At 33.3% G+C, this 24,358-nt stretch overlaps 1 pseudogene; it reads left to right on the top strand.

Annotated features, from left to right (window-relative positions):
• The first annotated feature begins 11,278 nt into the window (after positions 1–11,278).
• LOC120601349 (uncharacterized) lies at positions 11,279–11,398 on the top strand (annotated as a pseudogene).
• The last annotated feature ends 12,960 nt before the right edge of the window (positions 11,399–24,358 follow it).

The raw sequence follows: 24,358 nt of genomic DNA, 5'->3' as shown, positions 1-24,358 counted from the left end.
AGTTTAGGAATTAAAAACCAACTAGATGAGCAGAATGAGTTCTTCAGCAAGGATATCAAAACCCTCAAAAAGAACCAAATAGAACGTCTGGAGATGAAAAACACACTGCAAGACGTAAAAAATAGCAAGCTTGGGAAATAGAGTCAACTAAATGGAGGAAAGAATCAGTGATATCGAAGACAGAAATCTAGAAATAAATCAGAAGGAAGGAGAGAAACCAAAATGAAAAATAATGAAAGAGAAATACAAGAACTAGCTGATACCATCAGGAGAAGAAACATAAAAATGGGCATTCCTTAAAGTAAGGAAAAGGAGCGGGGACTAAAAATCATTTTCAGACAAATAGTTGATGAGAATTTCTGAAATCTAAGGAATGAACCGGAGCTTGGAATTCAAGAAGTCAACAGAACAACCAATTACCTCAACCCAAAAAGGCCTTCACCAAGACACATTGTATTAAAATTATCAAACATCAATGAGAAAGATAGAACTCTGAGGGCAGCCAGGGAAAAGAAGACAGTAACCTTCTTCTTTTATATAATAAAACCATTAGATTATTAGGTAAACCCATTAGGTTATCGTCATAAGTCTCAGCATAAACCTTATAAATCTGAAAGGAGTGAAATCAAATATTCAAACTATTAAATGTAAGACACTACCAGCCAAGAATAAATTATCCAGCTAAGCTCTCCTTTAGATATGAAGGAGAAATAAAGACCTTTCCAGACATACAAAAATTGAGAGAATCCCCCACTATGAGGCCTGCATTACAGGAAATATGGTAAGGAGTAGGTTCACCTACAACAAAATAACAACAACAACAAAAATAACTAGGAGTAAGGTGACTAGCCGACAGATAGAAACAGAAGAGCGCAACCCTTACTAAGAAAAGGGAATTATAAGCTTAATCAATAAAAAAGAGATTTGCTATAGCAAGGTAGTAATGAACATTCAGCAAACATATGGACAAATTGAGACAACAATGACTGAAAAGGGGAGGATTCAAAGATCCAAATTCATAGAGAAAAATGGAGATAAGACAGGTGCAGAAGAAAATATAGATATACACAGAAGAAAATGGATGACTGTATATATATATACACACACACATATACACACACACATACATATATGTATATATATATAAAACTATCCTTTGCATATTCATAATGGTAACCACATTACGATGATTCAGAACTGAAGTATATAATATAAAACAGGAAAGAACAGAGGGAAAACTCACAAAACTCAACCAAAATTAAAAAAAAAAAAGACACACAAAGACAAAGAAGCAATGGAAACATGAAGCTACCAGGAAGCAAAAGGTAAAATGGTTATAAGAAGATCTCATATTTCAATAATCACCCTAAATGTAAATAAATTGAGCTCGCCAAAAAAAGGGCACAGAGTTACAGATTGGATCAAAATACAAAAACGAACCATATGCTGCCTCCAGGGGACACATCCCAGCTCCAAAGACAAATATAGACTCAAAGTGAAAAGGTGGAAAATGATATTTCAAGCAAATATCATTCAGAGAAAAGCAGGAGGAGCAGTCCTCTTATCAGACAAAATAGACTTCAAAATAAAAAAAGGTAAAGAAAGATACTGAGGGACACTTAATAATGATACAGGGAATCATGCACCAAGAAGATGTAACACTTATTAATAGCTATGCTCCCAGTCAAGGATTCCAAAAATATGTAAAGCAATTACTAAAAGAACTAAAGGGAGAAACAGACCAAAACACTACCATAATAGGGGATCTAAATACCCCACTGTCAGATATGGACACATCATCCAAACAGAAAATCAATAAGGAAATAACATCCTTAAGTAACACATTAGACCAGCTTTGTCTATTAATTGACATTTATAGAGCCTTCCATTTCAAAACAGTTGCTTATACATTCTTCTCTAGTGCACACGGAACATTCTCAAGGATTGACTACTAACTGGGACACAGAGATAGCCTCAACAAATATAAGACAGTTGAAATCATACCAAACATATTCTCTGATCATAATGCTTTGAATCTGGAGATCGACTGTAAAAAGAAAGCGGGAAGAACCACAAATACATGGAGATTAAACAACATGCTGCTGAAGAAAAACTGGGTCATGGAAGAAATAAAAAGAGAGATCAAGACATACATAGAAACAAATGATAACGATAGTACAACATATCGAAACTTGTGAGACATGGCAAAAGTGATCATAAGAGGAAAGTTCATATCATTACAGGCCTATCTCCAAAAACAAGAATGAGCCCAAATGAACAACCTAACACTTCATCTTAAAAAACTAGAAAAGGAAGAAGAAATGAAGCCTAAAGTCAGCAGAAGAAAAGAAATAATTAAAATTAGAGTAGAAATAAATAAAATTGAAAACAACAACAAAAAAAAATAGAAAACATAAGTGCAACAAAGAACTGGTTCTTTAAGAAGGTTAATAAAATTGACAAACTCCTAGCCACACTCTCTAAAGAAAAAAGAGAAAGGACATAAACAAAAGCAAGGATGTTAGAGGGGAAATTAAAATAGAAACTGCAGAAATACAAAAGACCATACAAGAATACTATGAAAAAGTATATAACAACAAATTTAATAACCTAGAAGAAATAGACCAGTACTTAGAAAGACACAATCTTCTTAGACTGAATCAAGAAGAACTGGAAAATCTAAATAGACCAATCAGCAGTATGGAAGTGAAACAATCATCAAAAACCTACCAAAAAGTAAAAGTCCAGGACCAGATGGCTTCACCAGTGAATTCTACTTAACATTCAAAGAACATTTAATATCTATTCTCCTCAAACTCTTCCAAAAAATTGAAGAGGAGGTAATACTTCTCAACTCATCTTATGAGGCTAGTATTACTCCGATACCAAAACTTGGTAAAGATAACATAAAAAAGAAAACTACAGACCAATATCTCTCATGAACACAGATGCAAAAGTCTTAAATAAGATACTAGCAAACTGAATACAGCTACATATTAAACAGATTATATACCACGATCAAGTGGGCTTCAACTCAGGGGCATAGGGATGGTTCAACATATGCAAAGCAATTAATGTGATACACTACATAAACAAATTAAAAACTAAGAATCATATGATCATATCAATCATGCAGAAAAAGCCTTCGACAAGATACAGCATCCATTTATGTTCAAACACTTAACAAAATCAGTGTAGAAGGAATTACCTTAACATAATAAAGGCCATATATGACAAACTCTCAGCCAATATTATACTTAATGGTGAAAAACTAAAAACCTTCTCTCTAAGATCAGCAACAAGGCAAGGCTGTCCACTATCGCCACTGTTATTCTATAAAACAATGCATGTCCTAGCGAGTGCAATCAGGCAAGAGAAATATATAAAACGCATCCAAAGAACATTACTAGAAACAATAAGCAAATACAGTAAAGGCTCTGGATTCAAAATCAACGTTCAAAAATCCATAGCCTTCCTATATTCTAATAATGAAGTGTCAGAAAAAGAAGTGAAAAAATAATTATTTTTGCAATTGCAACAAAAATATACCTAGTAATAAATGAAATATGTGATGAAAACTACAAAACCCTATTAAAAAAATCAAAGCAGATACAAAGAAATGGAAAGATATTCCGTGTTCTTGGATTGGAAAAATCAACATAGTTAAAACGACCATATTACCTAAAGCATTATACAGATTTAATGAGATCCCCATCAAAATCCTTTTGACATTTTTTAATGATATAGAGCAAAAAATCATCAGATTTGTATGGAAGCACAAAAGACCCCGAATTGCCAAAGCCAACCTAAGAAAAAGGGAGGAGGCTGTAGGCATCACTCTGCCCGACTTCAAATTATACTACAAACTGACAATAATCAAAATGACATGGTATTAGCAGAAAAACAGATACAAGGACCAGTGGAAGAAAATCAAGAGTCCTGAAGTAAACATATTTATATGGGCTTCATCAAATAATCCATCCACAAAGTACAAGACAACCATCTTAATGGGAAAACATATTTGCAAGCAGCGCCTCCGATAAGGGCCTAATATCCAAAATATACAAAGAACTCATACAAACAACTCAATAACAACAAAACAAATGGTCCAATCAAAAAATGGGCAGAGGACCTGAACAAACATTTCTCTCTAGAGGACATACAAATGGCCAACAAATACATGAAAAGATGCTCAACATGGCTAGCTATTACGGAAATGCAATTCAAAACCACAATGAGATACCATCTCATCCCTGTTAGAATTGCTAACCATTTGATAAGGCTTTTTTTTTTTTAATCCATTATATGTTTTTGGCTCCTTTTTTGAAAATTATTTGCTCATATATAAGTGGGTTTATTTCTGCACTCTCAATTCTGTTCCATTGGTCTGTGTGTCTGTTTTTCTGCCAATACCATGCTGTTTTGATAACTGTCACTTTATAGCATAATTTGAAGTCAGACAGTGTGATACCTTCATATTTGCTCTTTTTTCTCAGGATTGCTTTTGCTATTGAATCTTTTGTGATTCCATACAAATCTGATGATTTTTTGTTTTATTTCTTTAAAAAATGCCATTGGAGTTTTGATGGGAATTGCATTAAATCTATATATTGCTTTGAGTAATATAGTAATATTTAACTATGTTGATTCTTCCAATCCATAAACATGATTTTTTTTTCCTTTGTGTCTTCTTCAATTTTTTTTCCTTTGTGTCTTCTTCAATTTTTTTAAATAATGGTTTATAATTTTCAGTGTATACATCCTTCACATCCTTTGTTAAGTTTATTTTTAGAAATTGTATTCTTTTTGTGCAATTGCAAAGGGATTATTTTCCCTTTTTTTTCTTGCAATTTCATTGTTGGTTTATAGGAACACAATAGATTTTTGCACATTAATTTTGTATCCTGAAACTTTACTTATTTGTTTATTGTTTCTAATAGTTTTTTTTTTTTTTGATGGAGTCTTTAGGGTTTTCTATATAAAGAATCATGCTGCCTGCAAGAAGTGACAATTCAACTTTTTAATTCCCAATTTGGATGCCTTTTATTTCTTTATCTTGCCTGATTGTTCTTGGTAGGACTTCCAAAACTGTATTGAATTGAGTGGTGAGAGTGGGCATCTTTTTCTTTTCCTGATCTTAAAAGATTTCAGTTTTTTATCATTAAGTATGATATTAGCTGAGGGTTTGTCATATATGGCTTTCATTATATTGAAGTATTTTCCTTCTACCCATTTTATTAAGTATTTTAATCATTAATGGATGCTGTATCTTGTCAAATGCTTTTTCTGCATCTATTGATATATGATTTTTATCATTTATTTTATTTATGTGGTGCATCACATTGATTGATTTGTATATGTTGAACCATCCTTGTGCCCCTAGAATGCACCCTACTTGATTGTGATGTATAGTCTTTTTAATATATTGTATTCAATTTGATAGTATTTTGTTTAGAATTTTTGCATCTCTGTGTGTGTGTGTGTGTGTGTGTGTGAAACTTACCAGGTTTTTTGGTATCAAAGTGTCATAATATTTTTTAAACATTGAGTAAAATCTTGTGGAATAATTAATTGGCAGATAAGAACTTGCTTTTGAGATGATATGCCTTAATTCTTATTTTGATGTATTGATATCAGCTTAATATTATGGACTCTGATAAAATGCAACATCAATAAGGTCTTTATATTAGCAGCAGAGTTTTAGGAAATTTCTTAGAATTTGTCTAAGAAAGTGCAGTATAAGTAGAACAGTTTAAGGAAATTTATCCAAAGTACCATAGCATCTGCCCTCTCCATTACTAAGAAAAGAGCTATTCACTTTGAATAAGTTGCAATGAGTCTCAGATATCATGGAATTGTGAAAGAATTAAAGGTAGTAATGTATGTCAGGTATATAATATAAATCTTCAATAGAATTATGCTCTAAACATTCATTATCCAAGCAGTAGAAACACATCACTCAGAAATGTTAGGAAAAAGTCTACTGGCTTCAATAATCTCTTGGGGACATTAGATACCAGTAGTTAACCAAGCAAACTACATTAAGAGTCATAAGCATAAACTAACACAGTCCCAATATTCACATAAACCATGTTTTCATTCATGTGTGAAGGTACCCTAAATATAAACTTAAATATACAAAGACCCTAAAAAAGAACACCCATGTTTCTCTGTAAGAAATCCTTAGCGTTACCTGAACAAGAAATCCTTCATCAAAATGAAAAAAAAAAAGCAACATTCTTTGTTTTATTTAATGTTCTGTATATTGTGTTCATTTTTGCCCAACATTGGTATTGCTCTGTTTGTTTTCATTTTATTTGTATAATTTTGTTTTTTTGCTTACTCTTTTATATTCAAGCTATGAATTACATTGTTTTAGGTATCATCTTGTATACAATAAATGGCTGAGACTTGTTTCTTTTAACTTATCTCAATTAAGGAGTCAGTTTCTTTTAAAAAGTGATTTTAATATCACTTACATTTCTATGATAGACATTTGATATTAATTCTGTTGTATTAGTATATGTGATCTTATCTTTGGCTTTCTTGTGTTTCGTTTCCTTTCTGTGGCTCTATAATATCTGTTTCCACTATGCATGCTCTCAATTCCTCCACATATCTCAGTAACCTGAAAATATGTATTGCAGCATATTTGTAGGCCTATTCATTAATTTTAATAGTTTCATTTTATAGCTTGAGAAATGAAATTATATATATTGATGTCATTTTATAAAAGATGAGGAATTAGCAAGTGTCTTACTTTTTTAACTCATTTTTGTTAGCATTAATCTTTTTTCTTTATCTTATGTAGTTTTTGTGTAAAAAACAAAAGTTTCATTCTCATCTCTAGAGAGCTGTATTACATCATTAATTGGGGCTTGATAGAGTAAGAAGATTTATGAAATGTACAAAATGAATTGAACAATTATTACAAATAATTATTAGTAACAGAATGTACTGTACTTAGTGCTCTTCAAATGAAAACCAAATAGTTTTAAGTGCTATGAAACATTTACAAAAACAGCCATGTAGCAGGCAAACAAGAAAACCTTAATAAATATTTTAGATTGGAAAGACTGCAACTACATCTTCTGATCACAATGAAATAAAAATTAGAAGTTCATGACAGAAAAGATATAAACAATGTGATTGACCAACTACATATACTTCAAAGCTAGATATAGGGTGCTTGGCTGTGATTGGGGATGAGTCAGCGCTCCACAGATTACTTTTTGAGAATGTGGAGACAGAGAATTTTCTTTGCAGGATCCATGCTTTTGGAATTCTGTATTTTCCATATAAGGGTGCGAATCTATGGTGATATTCTCTGAAGTACATAGTTCATTCTATACTTTCAGTGTGTTTTGAGCACATGTCATAAAAAGGCAAAGAGATAGATTTTGTTTTTTCTTCCATCATTTTACCACACATGTTGCCAAGGGAAATACTTTAGGATAAGCTTAGTAAATAGTAAATAAATATGGCTAAGTAACATGCAACTTCTGATTCCCCTTTCAAAGAAAAAAAAATGAGTGATATCATCGTAAAAAGAAAGATGTCTTCATTTATTCTCTAATTTGGATAACCCGCAGGGATGAGAAGAAAAAGCAACCTTGATAGTCATAGATAAGAGGGTGAGAGAAATCAGTCCTGCCAAAATGAAGAACCCTCTGGGTATCAACAAATGAAATGGTTTCACTCCTAAATGGAGTCTAAACTAAAATAAAGCCTCTCTCATTTTGCAGAGCACAGCATTCTACAAGTTCAAAAGGCAAGACATATTTCAGTATGTATAAACTGTGGAGTACATTCGAAAAAAAAATTTAATTATGTTTGACATCTCAAGCCCAGTGCTATCATCTTGTAACATCTATTTTGACATCTTCAGTGGCAGAGACTTTAAATCAGTTTCCACATTAACTGCTAGCTAATCAGAATGGGTGCTGTGGCATTCTTTTTACCAACTCATTCACAGGAAATAAAGATATGCAGAGAAGTAAGGCTGAGCTTAAACTGATTTGATAAATATAAATGAAAAAAACTAAATTCCTTTGAGTATATTATGTCTAAGCTTTAATTCATCTCAAAATTTGAAAATGTTCATTTGATTCTTAAATGTACAGAGATTTTTTTTTTCTTAATCCTGATACATACCATTTACTTTGACTAAAAACTAATAGAACATTAAAGCATATTCTGCTTCTCAAACGATTTTGTTTGATCTCAAGTTCGAGGTTTGAACTGGAGAAAGTTAATTTGGTATAAAAATGGCCGATATAGGTTTTTCATATTTTGTGTTTCGAATTGCAGGTATTACAAGGGCATCATATTTATTTTATCTTTGATGGTCTTAATATCTCTTGACTCATCATGTACACTAGACTTAAAAGCATAATCAATGAAAACAGCTTTCTACAGGAATCATTACTTCCATTTCTTCCAAGCAATTGGAACTTTCTTTAAGATATATCCACATTATTTTAGGTTTCTCTTGTGAAGAAAAAGAAAGATTTCTATTTGAATACTTCAGGATTTCCCTCAAAACTTTACCTGCATTATTTGGGAAATTATAATGTTTCTTCTGGTCTCTATTTCTTTTTATTTGCATAGAAACAGACTTCATATTTCTATGTAAGCACTGATTTCATTAATTGTAAACTGTTTCATTTCAAAACATACACACCAAATTATTTAGTCCAACTGGACCACTCAGTTAAGCCATCTTGTTAGTTTATATGCAGCTTTAGTTAGAAGAGAAGCTAGGGTAAGCTTACAGAGAATTTTACTGGTGAATATGTGAGAGGACAATCCTTTAACTGAATTAATATTAAAAGGGACTGGTCTGTTTTTCAAAGAAAAAGGCAGAATTTAAACTAAGGGACCTAAAGGTAATTGAAATAATTTTCAAATTAAATATACATTTACTGGAAAATATATTTGAATGGGTGAAGATGTGTCATATTTTAGGATTTTATTTATCAAAATTAAAAAATTGAATGATAAAAAAATAATTAGCAATCACCATTAATAATAAAGTAAAGGTTTAAGAGCTTTTCTTTGCTTTTTGACTTTGTTTATTATGTACAATGGTGAACAGAGTGCAGGCCTCCTTTTAATTAAGCATTAATAATGCTTAGATGAGCCTGTACTTTATTTAACGTTACAATGAAGTTCAGTGACAATGATATTTTGGAAAATCAGATGATTTCTGATGGGTTAAAAAGGAAATGGTCAAGATTTTTTCTTTCAATTCTTAATTATGATATTTTTGGATAAGTCATAAACCTAATTCTCCCCTTTTCTCTTGTCACCATATCGTAGAATTCTATTGTTTCTTCAAAATGAAGAACAAATTATATGTTCATCACAATTACGTAAAGTATAAATGTTTCAATTCTCAGTAGACCTATATTCCATGCATATACCCATTAAGAAAGTATCTCATTCAAAAAAAATATTTAGAATTAGAAGCTATATTGAAATGATCTCATTTTAAATTATTGGTTATTTTTTGTTAAACATAAAATATTTGTTAATTTAAGAACTAGAACTAACATGCTTCTATGTACAAATCACCTCATGTTAAGACTGGGCAAAATGACATAGATGATAGAGGCTTTGTTCATCTACTCTTGCAAACACATCAAAATCGTGATGGAAACACAGAGCAAACAGCAAGCAGTCACCTAGGGTCTAGATGAACAGAAGCCCTACAACTAGGGAGAGAAATAAATTATCTTGCAACAGTAGAAGGTAGGAGGGGGCAAAGATGCGAGGCTGCACGCCCTGAGTGGGACAGATGCTATGGCAGTCGCATACATTCCTCCTAAAGGGGCTATATCAGTAAATGGACTTTGACAGTGATGGACTTGCTTGCTCTGAGAACCAGCACTGGATCAGCTGCCTAGGGGGCACCAGGGACTTACGGTGGAACACTGAGTTGTTGGAAGGAGGCCTGTAGGTGAGACTTTCTCCCAGGGAGAAGTGCTGGCTATATTCATTGATCCTCTTTTGAGCCCTCCCCCCTCCCAATGTGTGGATACAGTGCCACCATAGCTGAGACATCATGAAACTTGATAATAGAGTTCACTCCGGCCAGAGGATGCTCTGAAATTCTACCTCCCCCAATTCTCTGCCCTACCTAAGCCATATCCAGCTGTGTCTTTGGTGAGTCCTGTGACACTTCAGAGCAGCTCCGAGACCCACACTGGTGGCAGCTCACCTTGGTTTCTGTCATGGCTTCTTGAGATAACTGTAAGCACAGCATTTGTGGATTGCTTGCTGAATCTTAACAGGTGGCCCTGGAGGGGCACAGGCTGGGGCTAAACTTGACCTGCAGCTGAACCCCTCTCAGGACTGTTCCACTGGACACCTGCTACACAAAGCCACACCAATAAGACTGGGAGACTTAGGAGCTTTGCTTAGTACATAGAAACAGACACAGAAAGGCAGCCAAAATGGAAAGATAAAGAAGCAGAAAAGATATGAGAGAAAAGAACAGAGATCCAGGAATAATGTAGTTAAGCAATCTAACAGATTCAGAGTTCAAAACACTGGTTATAAAAATGCTCAGTGAACTCTGAGTAAGTGTAGATGAACTCAGTGAGAACTTCAACAAAGAAATAAAAAACATAAAAATGGAAATGGAAATTATAAAAGGGAACCAGTCAGAAAAGAAGAATATATTATCTGAGATGAAGAATATATTAGAGAGAATGAAGCAGATGAAGAAGAGGGTCAAACCACCAGTATAGAGGATGGGGAAGCCAAGGACATATAATCAGAATGGCAAGAAAGAAGTCACCAAGAATATATTAATAATTAAAGTAGCCTATGGGACAAAATTAAATGCAAAGATATCCATGTCATAGGGTTATCTGAAGGAGAAGAGGGAGAACAAGAGGTTGAAGAGCTATTTGAGGAAATAATGATGGAAAACTTTCCCTACCTGGTGAAGGAAGTAGACATAAATCCCAAGAAGCTCAGAGAGTTCCCCAAAAAGATGAACTCAAAGAAGCCCACACCAAAACACATCATAATTAAGATGTGGAAGGTTAAATACAAAGAGAGAATCTTAAAAGCAGCAAGAGAAAAGCAATTAGTCACCTCCAAGGGAGCACCCATAAGACTGGCAGAAATCTTTTTGATTTCTCAAAGGAAACTTTGCAGGGCAGATGGGCTGAGCACAAAATATTTAAAGTGATAAAAACCCAGGATCTGCAACCAAGACTACTTTATCCAGCAATATCTTATCTCATTTAAAGTTGAAGGACATATAGTCTATGGCCATGCCACTCTGAACAAGCCCGATCCTGTCTGATCTCGGAAGCTTAAGCAGGGTCAGGCCTGGCTAGTACTTGGATGGAAGACCACTTAGGAAGACCAGGTACTGTAGGTGTAAAAAGTAAAAAAATAAAAAAATAAAAATAAGGGATTGTAAGCTGACAAGATCTTTGCAATCTGTGAGGTCAACCAAAGGTCACCTCGCTTAAAATAAATAAATAAATAAAGTTGAAAGACAAATAAACAGCTTCCTAGACAAAAATAAGCTAAAGGAATTCATCAACACCAACCCAGTATTAGAGTAAATGTTGGTGGAACTTCTCTAAAAAGGGAAAACATGTATAAAAACATGAATAAAGAATGGTAGTAACTACATGTCTATCGACAAAAACCTCACATGAAAAAGACTTAAGTGCTCCAACCAAAGGATAGGATGATTGAATGGATAAGAAAACAAGACCCCTACATATGCTGTCTACAAGAGATTCACTTCAGATTAAAAGACACACAGAGGCTAAAAGGAAAGGAATGGAAAAGATATTGCCTTGATGGACCTAAAGGGTATTGTGATGAATGAAGTGAGTCAGATAAAGATAAATACCACATGATTTCATGTACATGTGGAATATAAAGAACAAAATAAACAACAACAAGAACAACGAAAATGGAAACAAACTCATAGATACAGAGAATATTTTGAGGGCTATTAGGTGCGAAGGGGGTTGAAGGCATGGTGAAAAAGGGCAAAGGGATTAAGAAGTACAAATTGATAGTTACAAAACAGGCATGGAAATACAAAGTGTAGCATAAGGAAAATAGTTAACAATGTTGTAAAAAGCTATGTAAGGGGGAAGAGGGGTACAAGATTTAGTGGGGTGATCACTTTGTGAGTTATATAGATCTTTAATCACTATCCTATACAACTGAAATTAGTATATTATTGTATGCCAACTATAACAAAAAACTCATTGAATTGTACAATGTAAATATGAACAACTAATTGTCTATTATATTTCAATAAAGCTGGGAAAAAAAAGCATTTCATGTTATCTTCATAAAGCAAAAACCGCTTTAATTCTAACTTGCCAAAGATAGTACCACAGATAAACTTTGAACCAAAAAGTCATTTTTGGTAGTGTGACAATTTAATAACTCTGTTATGCAAGGTGTTTAATTTAATTTGCGATGATTTTATCTTAAAGGACACACTAGAGAGTTAAGTTAATGAAAAGTAGACATTTTGTAAGTCTTTACTGAGTAATTTTTTCCTGGCTCAGATGAATGTTGGATATACCTTCTTTTTTTTTAAAGATAATATTATCTTTCTTAATATTATTTATTTATTTTTTAATTTTTTAAAGTTTATTGGGGTAACATTGGTTAATGTAATTATATAATTTGCAGGTGTACATTATAATTTGACATCTTTATATTCTATTTGTGATTATCACCCAGAGACCAGATTCCTTCAGCTACCATATATATGATCTCCTCTACCCACTTCACTCTCTCTCATTCCCTCTATATTTGACCCCCATTACCCTGTTTACCTCTTCCCTCATCTCCCACCCCCTACCCTCTGGTAACCACTAGTCCATTGTCCAAGTCCCTGAGTCTCTGCTTGTACTGTTCACTTGTTTTTAGGTTTAAATCCCACATATAAGTGATATCATGTGATTTTCTACTTTTTCAGTCTGGCTTATTTCACTTAGCATGCTTATCTCGAGGTCCATCCAGGTTGTTGCAAATGGCAGTATTTCATCTCTTCTTATGGCTGAGTAATATTCCATTGTATATATGTACCACAGCTTCATCTATTGTAGGATACTTTGGATGCTTCCATGTCTTGGCCACTGTGAATAGTACTGCTGTGAACATCGGTGTGCAAATATCTTTTCATATATGGGTTTTTAAGTCTTTGGGGTAAATACCCAGCAGAAGAATTGCTGGATCATATGGTAGGTCAATTCTTAGTTTTTCTGAGGAACCTCCATACAGTTTTCCATAGCGGCTGTGACAATTTGTAGTCCCATCAGCAGTGAATGAGGTTTCCTTTTTCTCCGCATCCTCTCCAGCATTTATTACTTGTTCTGTTGATAACAGCTATTCTAACAGGTGTGAGATGGTATCTCATTGTGATTTTTATTTTATTTTATTTATTTTTTATAAGTTTATTAGAGTAACATTGGTTAATACAATTATATAATTTTCAGGTGTACATTATAATTTAACATCTGTATATTTTATTGTGTGTTTACCACCCAAAGTCCAGTTTCCTTCAGCTACCATATATTTGATCTCCTTTACCCACTTCATCCTCCCCCTATGTCCCTATATTTGAGCCCCTTTACCTCATCCAACTCCCCCTCCTCCCTTACCCCTACCCGCTGGTAACCACAAGTCTATAGTCCATGTCTGCGAGTCTCTCTGTTTGTCTTGTTCGTTTGTTGCTTTTAGGTTTATAACCCACATATAAGTGATATCATGTGACTTTCTACTTTTTAAGTCTGGCTTATTTCACTTGGCATAATTATCTCGAGGTCCATCCAGGTTGTCGCAAATGGCAGTATTTCATCTCATAGCTGAGTAATATTCCATTGTATATATGTACCACAGCTTCTTTAGCCAATCATCTATTGTAGGACACTTTGGTTGCTTCCATGTCCTGGCCCCTGTTCGTAATGCTTCTGTGAACATTGGTGTGCAAATATCTTTATGGATATGATTTTTTAAGTCTTTGGGGTAAATACCCAGTGGAGAGTAGATCAATTCTTAGTTTTTTGAGGAAACTCCATACTGTTTTTCATAGTGGCTGTACCAATTTGCAGTCCCACCAGCAGTGTATGAGGGTTCCTTTTTCTCCGCATCCTCGCCAGCATTTATTACTTGTCGTGTTGATTATAGCCATTCTAACAGTTATGAGATAGTATCTCATTGTGGTTTTGAATTGCATTTCTCTAATAGCTATTGATGTTGAGCATCTTTTCATATATTTATTGGCCATTTGTATGTCCTTGGGAAGAAGGATATGTTCAGATCCTCTGCCCATTTTTTGATTGGCTCATTTGTATTTTTGTTGTTATTGAGTGGTATGAGTTCTTTGTATATTTTGTATATTAGGCCCTTATCGGAGGCATTGTTTGCAAATATATTTTCCCACTCAGATGGTTGTCTCTTTACCTTGTTGATGATTTCTTTTGCTGAGCAGAAACTTTCTAGTTTGATGTAGTCCCATTCATTTATTTTATTTTTATTTCCCTCGCCTTTGAGGTCAAATTCATAAAATCCTCTTCAAGTCCAAGATCCTTGAGTTTTGTTTCTATGTTTTCTTCTATGCATTTTATTGTTTCGGGTCTTAGATACAGGTCCTTAATTCATTTTGAGTTAATTTTGGTGTGTAGCAATAGATAACAGTCTAGTTTCATTCTTTTACATGTGGCTTTCCAGTTTTCCCAGCACCATTTATTGAAGACACTTTCCTTTCTCCACTGTATGTTTTTGTCATTTTTGTCGAAAAGTATTTGTCCATATAAATATGGGTTTACTTCTGGACTCTTGATTCTATTCCACTGGTCCATGTGTCTCTTTTGCTGCCAATATCATGCTGTTTTGATTACTGTTGTTTTGTAGTATAATTAGAAGTTGAGCAGAATGATACCTCCAGCCTCGTTCTTTTTCTCAGGATGGCTTGTGCAATTCGGGGTCTTTTGTATTTGCATACAAATCTGATGATTTTTTGTTCTATTTCTTTAAAAAATGCAAATGGAATTTTGATGAGGATTGCATTAAATCTGTATAATGCTTTAGGTAATATGATCATTTTAAGTATGTTGATTCTTTCAATTAAAAAACATGGAATATCTTTCCATTTCTTTGTATGTGCTTCGATTTTTTTTAAAAATAGAGTTGTAGTTTTCATTATATAGGTACTTCACATGTTTCGTTAAATTTATTCCTAGGTATTTTATTATTTTTTTTTGTAATTGCAAAAGAAATTATTTCTTCCACTTCTTTTTCTGACACTTCATTATTTGACTATAGGAATGCTATGGATTTTGAACATTGATTTTGTATCCAGAGACTTTACTGTAATTGCTTATTGTTTCTAGTAGTGTTCTTGTGGAGTCTTTAGGGTTTTCTATATAGAAAATCATGTAATCTGCAAATAGTGACAGTTTGACTTCTTCATTTCCTATTTGGATTCCATTTGTATATTTCTCTTGCCTGATTGCACTCACCAGGACCTCCAGTGTTATATTGAATAACAGTGGCAATAGTATACAGCTTTGTCTTGTTCCTGATCTTAGAGGGAAAGTTTTTAGTTTTCACCATTAATCATAATGTTGCCTGAGAGTTTGTCAGATATGGTCTTTATTATGTTAAGGTAACTATTATTCTTTTATACCGATTTTCTTAAGTGTTTTGATCATAAATGGATGCTGTATCTTGTCAAAGGCTTTCTGTGCACCTATAGGTATGATCATATGACACTTAGTTTTTAATTTGTTTATGTGGTGTATCACATTAATCAATTTACATATGTTAAATCATCCCTGTGCCTCTGGGGTGTAGTGCACTTAATCGTGTTATATAATATTTTTCATATGTTGCTGTATTCAGTTCGCTAGTATCTTATTTAAGATTTTTGCATCTGTGTTCATGAGAAATATTGGTCAGTAGTCTTCTTTATTTGTGTTATCTTTACCAAGTTTTGGTATCAGAGTAATACTGGCCTCATAAGATGAGTTGGAAGTATTGCCTCCTCTTTGATTTTTTGGAAGAGTTTGAGGAGAATAGGTATTAAATGTTCTTTGAATGTTAGGTAGAATTCACTGGTGAAGCCATCTGGTCCTGGACTTTACTTCTTGGTAGGTTTTTGATGATTATTTCAATTTTCATACTGCAGATTGGTCTCTTTAGATTTTCCAGATCTTCTTGATTCGGTCTAGGAAGATTGTGTTTTTCTAAGTACTGGTCTATTTCTTCTAAGTTATTAAGTTTGGTGTTATATACTTTTTCATAGTATTCTTGTATGATCCTTTGTATTTCTACAATGTCAGTTGTAATTTCCCCTTTTTCATCCCTGATTTATTTGTGTCCTTTCTCTTTTTTCTTTAGTGGGTTTAGCTAAGAGTTTGTCAATTTTATTCACCTTCTCAAAGAACCAGCTCCTATTTTTTTGTTTTTGTTTTCAATTTCATTTATTTCTCCTCTAATTTTGATTATTTCTTTACTCCTGCTGACTTTAGATTTAATTTCTTCTTTTTTTTTCTAGTTTTATTTTATTTTATTTTATTTTATTTTTTAAAGATGAAGCATTAGGTTGTTTATTTGAGCTCGTTCTCGATTTTGGAGATAGGCCAGTAATGGTATAAACTTTCCTCTTATGACTGCTTTTGCCATGTCTCACACATTTTGATATGTTGTACTATCATTATAATTTATTTCTATCTATGTCTTGATCTCTCTTTTTATTTCTTCCTTGAATCAGTTATTTTTTAGTAGCATGATGTTTATTCTCCGTGTATTTGTGGTTCTTCCTCCTTTCTTTTGCAGTTGATCTCTAGTTTCAAAGCATTATGATTTAAGAATAAGTTTGACATGATTTCAATTGTCTTATATTTGTTGAGGGTATCTCTGTGTCCCATTATGTGGTTGATTCTTGAGAATGTTCCATGTGCACTAGAGAAGAATGTATAATCAGCTGTTTGGAGATGAAAGGCTCTGTAAATGTCAATTATGTCCAATTGGTCTAATGTGTCACTTAAGAATGTTATTTCCTAATTGATTTTCTGTTTGGATGATCTGTCCATATCCAACAGTGGAGTATTTAGGTCCCCTAGTATGATAATGTTTCTCCCTTTATTTCTGTTAGTAATTACTTTACATATTTCAGGGCTCTCTGATTGGGAACATGGATATTAATAAGTGTTATGTCTTCTTGGTGCATGATTCCCTGTATCATTATAAAGTGTCCCTCAGTATCTTTCTTTACCTTTTCTTATTTTGAAGTCTATTTCGTCTGATAAGAATACCGCTCCTCCCGTTTTTCTCTGAATGCCATTTGCTTGAAATATCATTTCCACCCTTTCACTTTGAGTCTATATTTGTCTTTGGAGCTGAGATGTGTCTCCTGAGGCAGCATATCATTAGGTTTGTTTTTTGATCCATTCTGCAAGTCTGTAACTTTTTATTGGTGAGTTCAGTCTATTTACATTTAGGGTGATTATTGAAATATGAGGTTTTCTTATAGTCACTTTATCTTTTCTTTTCTGGTAGCTTGGTGTTTCCATTGCTTCCTTGTCCTTAGGTTTCTGGTTTGTTCTTTTTTCTTTTAATTTTATTTATTTATTTATTTATTTATTTATTTATTTATTTATTTACTTACTTACTTACTTACTTACTTACTTACTTACTTGGCTTTTGTGGGTTTTCCCTTGGGTTCTTTTTGTTTTATGTTATATACTTCAGCTCTGAATCTTTGGTGTGTGCTTACCATTACAAATATGTAAAGGATAGTTACATATATAGTCTCATCCATTTTTTTTTTCTGCATGTGCCTTTTCTTTATTCCCCTTTGCGAATTTGGATCTTTGAATCCTCCTCTTTTCAGTCATTATTATCTCATTTTTCCCTAGATATTTTGAACATTCATTACTATCTTGCTATAGCAATTCTTTTCTTATTATTTAAGCCTATAATGCCCTGTGCTTAGTAAAGTTTGCACTCTTCTGCTTCTATTTTCCTGATAGGCACTTTACTCCTAATTATGTTTTTTGTTGTTGTTGTTGTTATGTTATTTTGTTTTATATGAGCTGACATCTTTCAGTATTTCCTGTAGCAGGGCTTTTAGTGGAGAATTTCCTCAATTTTTGTATATCTGGAAAGGTCTTCATTTTTCCTTCATATCTAAAGGAGAGTTTACCTGGATACATTATTCTAGGCTGGTAGTTCCTTTTACTTAATAGTTTAAATATTCGATTCCATTCTTTTCTGGCTTGTAAGGCTTGAGCTGAAAAGTCTGGTGATAATCTAATAGTTTTCATTTATAGGTTACCGTCTTATTTTCTCTGGCTGCCCTGAGAATTCTGTCTTGTCGTTGATTTTTGATAACTTTAATACAATGTTTCTTGGTGAAGACCTTTTTGGGTTGAGATAATTGGGTGTTCTGTTGACTTCTTGAATTCCTAACTCCAGCTCATTTCTTAAATTTGGAGAATTTTCATCCACTATTTGTCTGAAAATGCTCTCTAGTCCTTGCTCCTTTGCCTTGCCTTCAGTGATGCCCTTTATTCTTATGTTTCCTCTCCTGATGGTATCAGCTAGTTCTTGATTTCTCTTTCATTATTTTTCATTCTTTGGTTTCCCTCTTCTTCTGATTTATTTCTAGATTTCTGTCTTTGATATCACTGATCCTTTACTCCATTTGGTCAACTCTATTTCCCAAGCTTGTTATTTCATTTTTCAACTCATGTATTGTGTTCTTCATCTGCAGAAGTTCTATTTGGTTCTTTTTGAGAATTTCAATCTCCTTGCTCTGCTAGTCTAGTTGTTTTTTCAATTCCTGAAATTGTTGATTTGAGTTGTTTTGGATCTCATTGAATTTTTTCAGAAGTATCATCCTGAATTCTCTGTCATTTAAGTCTCATATTTCTATGTCTGTAAGCTTATTTTCTGGAGATTTTTTTTTTCTGAGAAACCATGTCACCTTGGTTGTTCATGGTGTTTAATGGACTATTTCTCCACCTGGGGATTAATGGAAATGTATTCTGCTTTTCTTTCAGAAAGAAGATTTATTATATAAATGCCTTTCTTTAGCCTGCTGCAAAGAAGGTGCTTTTCTTTTGGTTTCCAGTAGGTGGTGTCTAAGCCTCTTGGATTCCTGCTTTATATAAAGCTTAAATGTCTTATTTATTTTCTTGAGGATATTCAATCAATCACACTTGCTACTCTCATTTTCAGTCTCTATCAGTGTTCACAACAGTTTTGGTAGCGTTTGTTCAGATTCTCCTGGGGCTCCGTGATGATCCGTATTGGAGGGTATGAGGGGAGAGGCCCTCTAGGCTGGGTGTTGGAGGCTGCAGCTCAGCCTCGGTTTTGCAACCCAGGCTGGTAAAAATCAATTGTTGTTCCTCTGCGGTCCTGTCCCGCTTCTCTGCTTTCTTCTCTGATGACTGGACCCTGCTGTCAGCTGCTAGAAGTTCCAGCACTTCCAGGCAGGCTAATCAGGGAAGTCGCCAGACCTTTACTCCAGAGGCTGTGAGAGGTAACTTCATCATTGGCAGCATTTGCTCAGATTCTCCTGGGGCTCCAAAGTGTTCAGTCTTAAAGGATATGGGTGGAGGGGCCTTCTGGGTTGTCGGTCGGGGGCTGTGGCTTAGCTTCGGTTTTGCAATCGGGGCTGCTAATAATCAACTGTTGTTTCTCTGTGGTCCTGTCCCACTTCTCTGCTTTCTGCCCTGTTGACTGGGCCTTGCTGTAGGCTAGAAGTTCTGGCAATTCCAGGCAGGCTGCTCAGGGAAGTCCCCACCTTCACCTTTCTCCCTTCTTTGCAAGGAGCTCTGGTGACAGTGAAAGATAGCCTCTGTATTTCTTCCAGTCCACTGCCTGACACCTGGGGTTCTGACCTGTGGTAGCTCTTATGTGCAGATCCCACACTCAGATATGCTGGTGTGCAGTTTGGGTGTTTTTTTTGTTGGGTTTTAAATGTTCACCTTATTCTTGTTTCAAGGGAAGAGATCTGAGGATATCTCTCACTCCGCCATGTTTCCGAAGGACCGGATATACCTTCTTAAGAATATTGTTACCACCAGCAACATCATAGCAAATTGATATTAAATAACTAGGCTTTCTCCAAGAATCAGTCATGAGTTGATCTTCTTTGATCACATTTTCTGTCTACAAAATCTTATTTAAACAATGGTTTCAGGGGTCTGGAGTGTTTTTGATATTCTCAGTCATGTACTCTATGGGACATCGAGGTTTCCAATTCTCTTTCTCTGATATTGTTTTGATATTATTCAAACACAAAATTAATTTCTCAATAACTCAAATAAGCAATATTACTAAGAGATTGAGTTTTTAATGGAAATAATAAAATAATGATTAATTAAATAATAAATTTTGATAATATAAGAGTTAGCTTTTTATTTCTTTTTACCAGCCTATAATTCTGTTAGTATAATTGAAGCCCTAATGTTTTCTCCCATTTCAGAAAATTCTCTTCATCTTGAAGTTCAGGTGGGACAACAATGAAAAGGATACTTTAGGTAGGAAGGACGTCTCTTCCACACTTCCTTTTCCTACCCTTGTCATTTAAGTGATAATCTTTGGAGAGTCAAATGATGCCCAACAGGATAGACACAGAATGTATTGTTTAGGCCTGTTTTTGGTTTAGGCCTTGTGAGATTCAAGAAGTGGTGACCTCAAAGTCTTGAGAGAAAAAATCTCAGCATTTCTGGTAGGATAGCTTGTAGATATTTGAGTATTAAATCCTAATTAATGGACCGAGGCTGACAGAGGACTTGAGGATCTTGAGTAGCTGTATATTTTACACTGCGGCCTTGAAGAACAAATGCTTTAAAGTCAAAAAGTGTAGGAATGTATAGCACCTAGTGTGCAGAGTGTCAGAATTACTTTTGAGGGTTACTCCATCAAAGTTTTCTTAAGTGATTGTGATTTTATACAGTGTTCTATTACTATTTGAAGAAAATTAGTTAAAATAGAAGTAAGCAACCTATAATTCTCTATATATGTAAAGTATGAATATAAGCTTTGGATGTATTTTAGCTACTTGCATTTCTCTTTATTACTCCACCTCTAATTTGGATTCAACTTGTAATTTTATTTAATAGGAAAATAGAAATTGTGTCTTTCTTCTCAATTTTTTGGCATTTTATTCACATAGGAGAACCAGGTTAACATTAGTAACTTAAAAAAAGTCATCAGTATAATTATTCTTTCAATGTAATTTCAAATTCTGAGAAATACAATTTTTTTTGTTTTTGTTTTTTTAAAAGGCATTTCTCTTTAGGATGCATGATCATGTATTTTGAAACAGGTGGCATTTTAAATTTTACATTAATTTATATTATTTTACACCATAATATGTGTTTGTACTTAATCTATATAGGCTATATTTAAAATAAATAATACCATGATGCTTTAAAATTTTGACGATTTTCTTTCATGCATGTGTTCTCTTTGATATATTTTTTATTTTTTGAATCAATGAAATTTCATTGATTTAAGTGTGATAAAATAGAATTTGGACTATTGCATCCTGTCCAAATAACTAGCAATTACTAAATTAATTTGACTGGTAAGTAAGCAAAAACAATCTCAAACCTCTTTTATGAACTTTGAATCATGTATTTTTCCTATGATTGGATTTGCTAGATGATTTTAAAATCTCCACTTGGGCTATATATCTTCTATCTCTTGGTTTTCTTATTATATCTTATAAATATTAAATAATAGCAAAAATATTTTTTTCTAAGTTAGTTGAAATTAGTTTTTCTTCAATATTTTTTTCAATAGTTTTTAAATTAAAATCCTCGATGGTATTATTTTATGTTTTTTTCTTTAAGGTTAACTTTTACATTTAAAACCTCCAATCACTCTTTTCTATGGAAACTATATAAAAATTACATCTGTAACTATGAGTCAATACTTATGTAAATTAATAATTGAATAAATTTATCAAGAAGGAGAGGACAGCAAAATCTTCTGTTAGAATTTCAAAAGATTATGCAGATAGTACATCCTTAGGGAGGTAAAGCATGACCTCCCATGGCTTAAAAGTGAGCTTTGGATACTGACTTTCTTCCAAAGAGGGGGAAAAAGTAACTTTACAAGGGAGAAACTGGACAAATACAATCTCAGCTAGTGGTCAAGGTTACAAACCAATAGTGCTAAGTTTGTTGATAGTTTGTACCCTTGCTATGAGCTGTCGTCTTTCTTCCTAAAACCCATAATGCAAATCTGATCATAAAAAAATCATAAATATTCCAGTTGAGGAGATTTCTATAAATTACCTGACCAAATCTTAAAACTGTCAAGATCACCAAAAACAAGGAAAGCCTAAGAAAATGTCACAATCAAGAGGAACTTAAAGAGACATGACAATTAAATGTAGTGTATTATCTTGGACCAGAAAAAGACAGGTAAAAACTAAGGGGATGTGAATTAAATATAGTTTTTAGTTAATTGAAAAAAAATGCATTTGCTAGGCATTCCCTCCTATTGGTATACCAAAATTTATTTCTAGACTATAATGCAATCTACGTCATTCAGTTTAATTCACCACAATACTAGAACAAAGAAACTGACACCACGCTCAGATAAAATGCAATCTGTAACAAACACCAGTACATCTTTCTTTTTTCTCAATTTCACATAGCAAGCAAAATCATTCAAAATACCATTTGGTGTACTGGAATAAGAAAAGGATCAACTATCTCAAGATTGTAATCAGAGAAAGCCTACGAATTATCTCTAAACTAAATAGGGAAATACGTATATTTATAATATCAGACACTACTACTTAGAATGTGTTACTTGAGATTTTGTATGTGTCATCTGCCTTGGGGATAATCTATACTTGAAGATATGTCAAAATAGATTATATTTTTATGGAATCATGTGTAGTTTTGGAAATTATATCTGCCGTGATTGAAGATGGACTATTAGGTGATACCTTCCATATAGGAAAACTTTTAGGAAATGTGTAAGTTATAGTGATTGAAGATGGACTATTAGGTGATACCTTCCATATAGGAAAACTTTTAGGAAATGTGTAAGTTATAGTTTGCTGTGATTCCAAGCTTTATTAGAAAATTGGTTAAATTGATCTATTACCATGGGTTAAATGAAAATGTACACATCTTCCATTTTGTATCACTAACAATATCAACTTAAGAAGAATAGCACCTTCTGGAGGAAACTTATGACTGAAGCATGATTATTTTTATTCTCTGTAGAATATAGTGCATATATTAGCAGGCATATTCTCTGGTGAATAGCGAAATGTAGAGCAAGAAGACTCCAGAGAATCATATGGAAGTTCAACTTGCTGAATCAAGTTTAGCAACTTGAACATACATTGAAAGGATCTGTTTATGTTATTCCCTATCTATAGTATAATGGATTTAGTACAAGGACCTGTTTTCCTTACCTTATTGCTTACACAGTAATTAAAGTGAAGCATTTTGATCTTAATTGATTTTAGAGTCAAATGGATGGATCTCAGCATTATATATAATCTCAACTCTGCTACTGGTTATCAGTATGGTAGTAGAAAAATTACATTTTCTAATTCATAGAGATGAAACCATCAGTTTGTAATAGTTTAACCTAGAGTAGATGCTAAATACATATTTGATTCCTTTCAACCTATTGAGATTGTGGACATTTTTCAGTATCATTTCAAGCATTGCTTTTATTTCTATCATTTTTACAAAAAATGTTTTTGCTTTTATTACCATTTAAGGTCAAACCTTAATTTGAAAGAAGTGCTTCCATGCATGATAACTTATGTATTAACTGGCAAAGTATATTTTTAGTGGTTGATGACTCAGCCTTGGGCATAAATGGAAAACATTAGTTTTTTACTCTAACTGAAATTTAGTATTTAGAAACAAATGACTATAATCGATTACAGTAATATTAGCAGTAATTATGACTTTGTCACTATTATAAATCTGAAATGTTTTCATACTACGTTACAGTGAGGTAAATATCTTAGTATGTTTACATTTGCTACTTCAAAATGCAGTACTTATTCAACTCAGCATTAAATCTTATTAATGCTTTAATAAGGAAGATGTATATCTGATAAGGAGAATGGATTGATTTCGACACACTTCAGGATCAGAAGGCTGTAAATGAGATCAAGAAGTACTTTCTATTTTATTTGTAATATTCTGTTTTTTAGATTAAATTGTAAATTCATGGGTGTTCATTTTATTGCTGTGTTTTGTAACCTACTTATTATTCTCAAACTGTATTTATAGAACATGATTATGGGTATCTTCTATCACTTTGTAGTACACTTCTCAAGAACTATTTATAATAT

Source organism: Pteropus medius, unplaced genomic scaffold, assembly GCF_902729225.1.
Source record: "Pteropus medius unplaced genomic scaffold, Ma_sr-lr_union100, whole genome shotgun sequence".
NCBI lineage: Eukaryota > Metazoa > Chordata > Mammalia > Chiroptera > Pteropodidae > Pteropus > Pteropus medius.
This window is presented reverse-complemented; position numbering and strand designations above follow the sequence as displayed.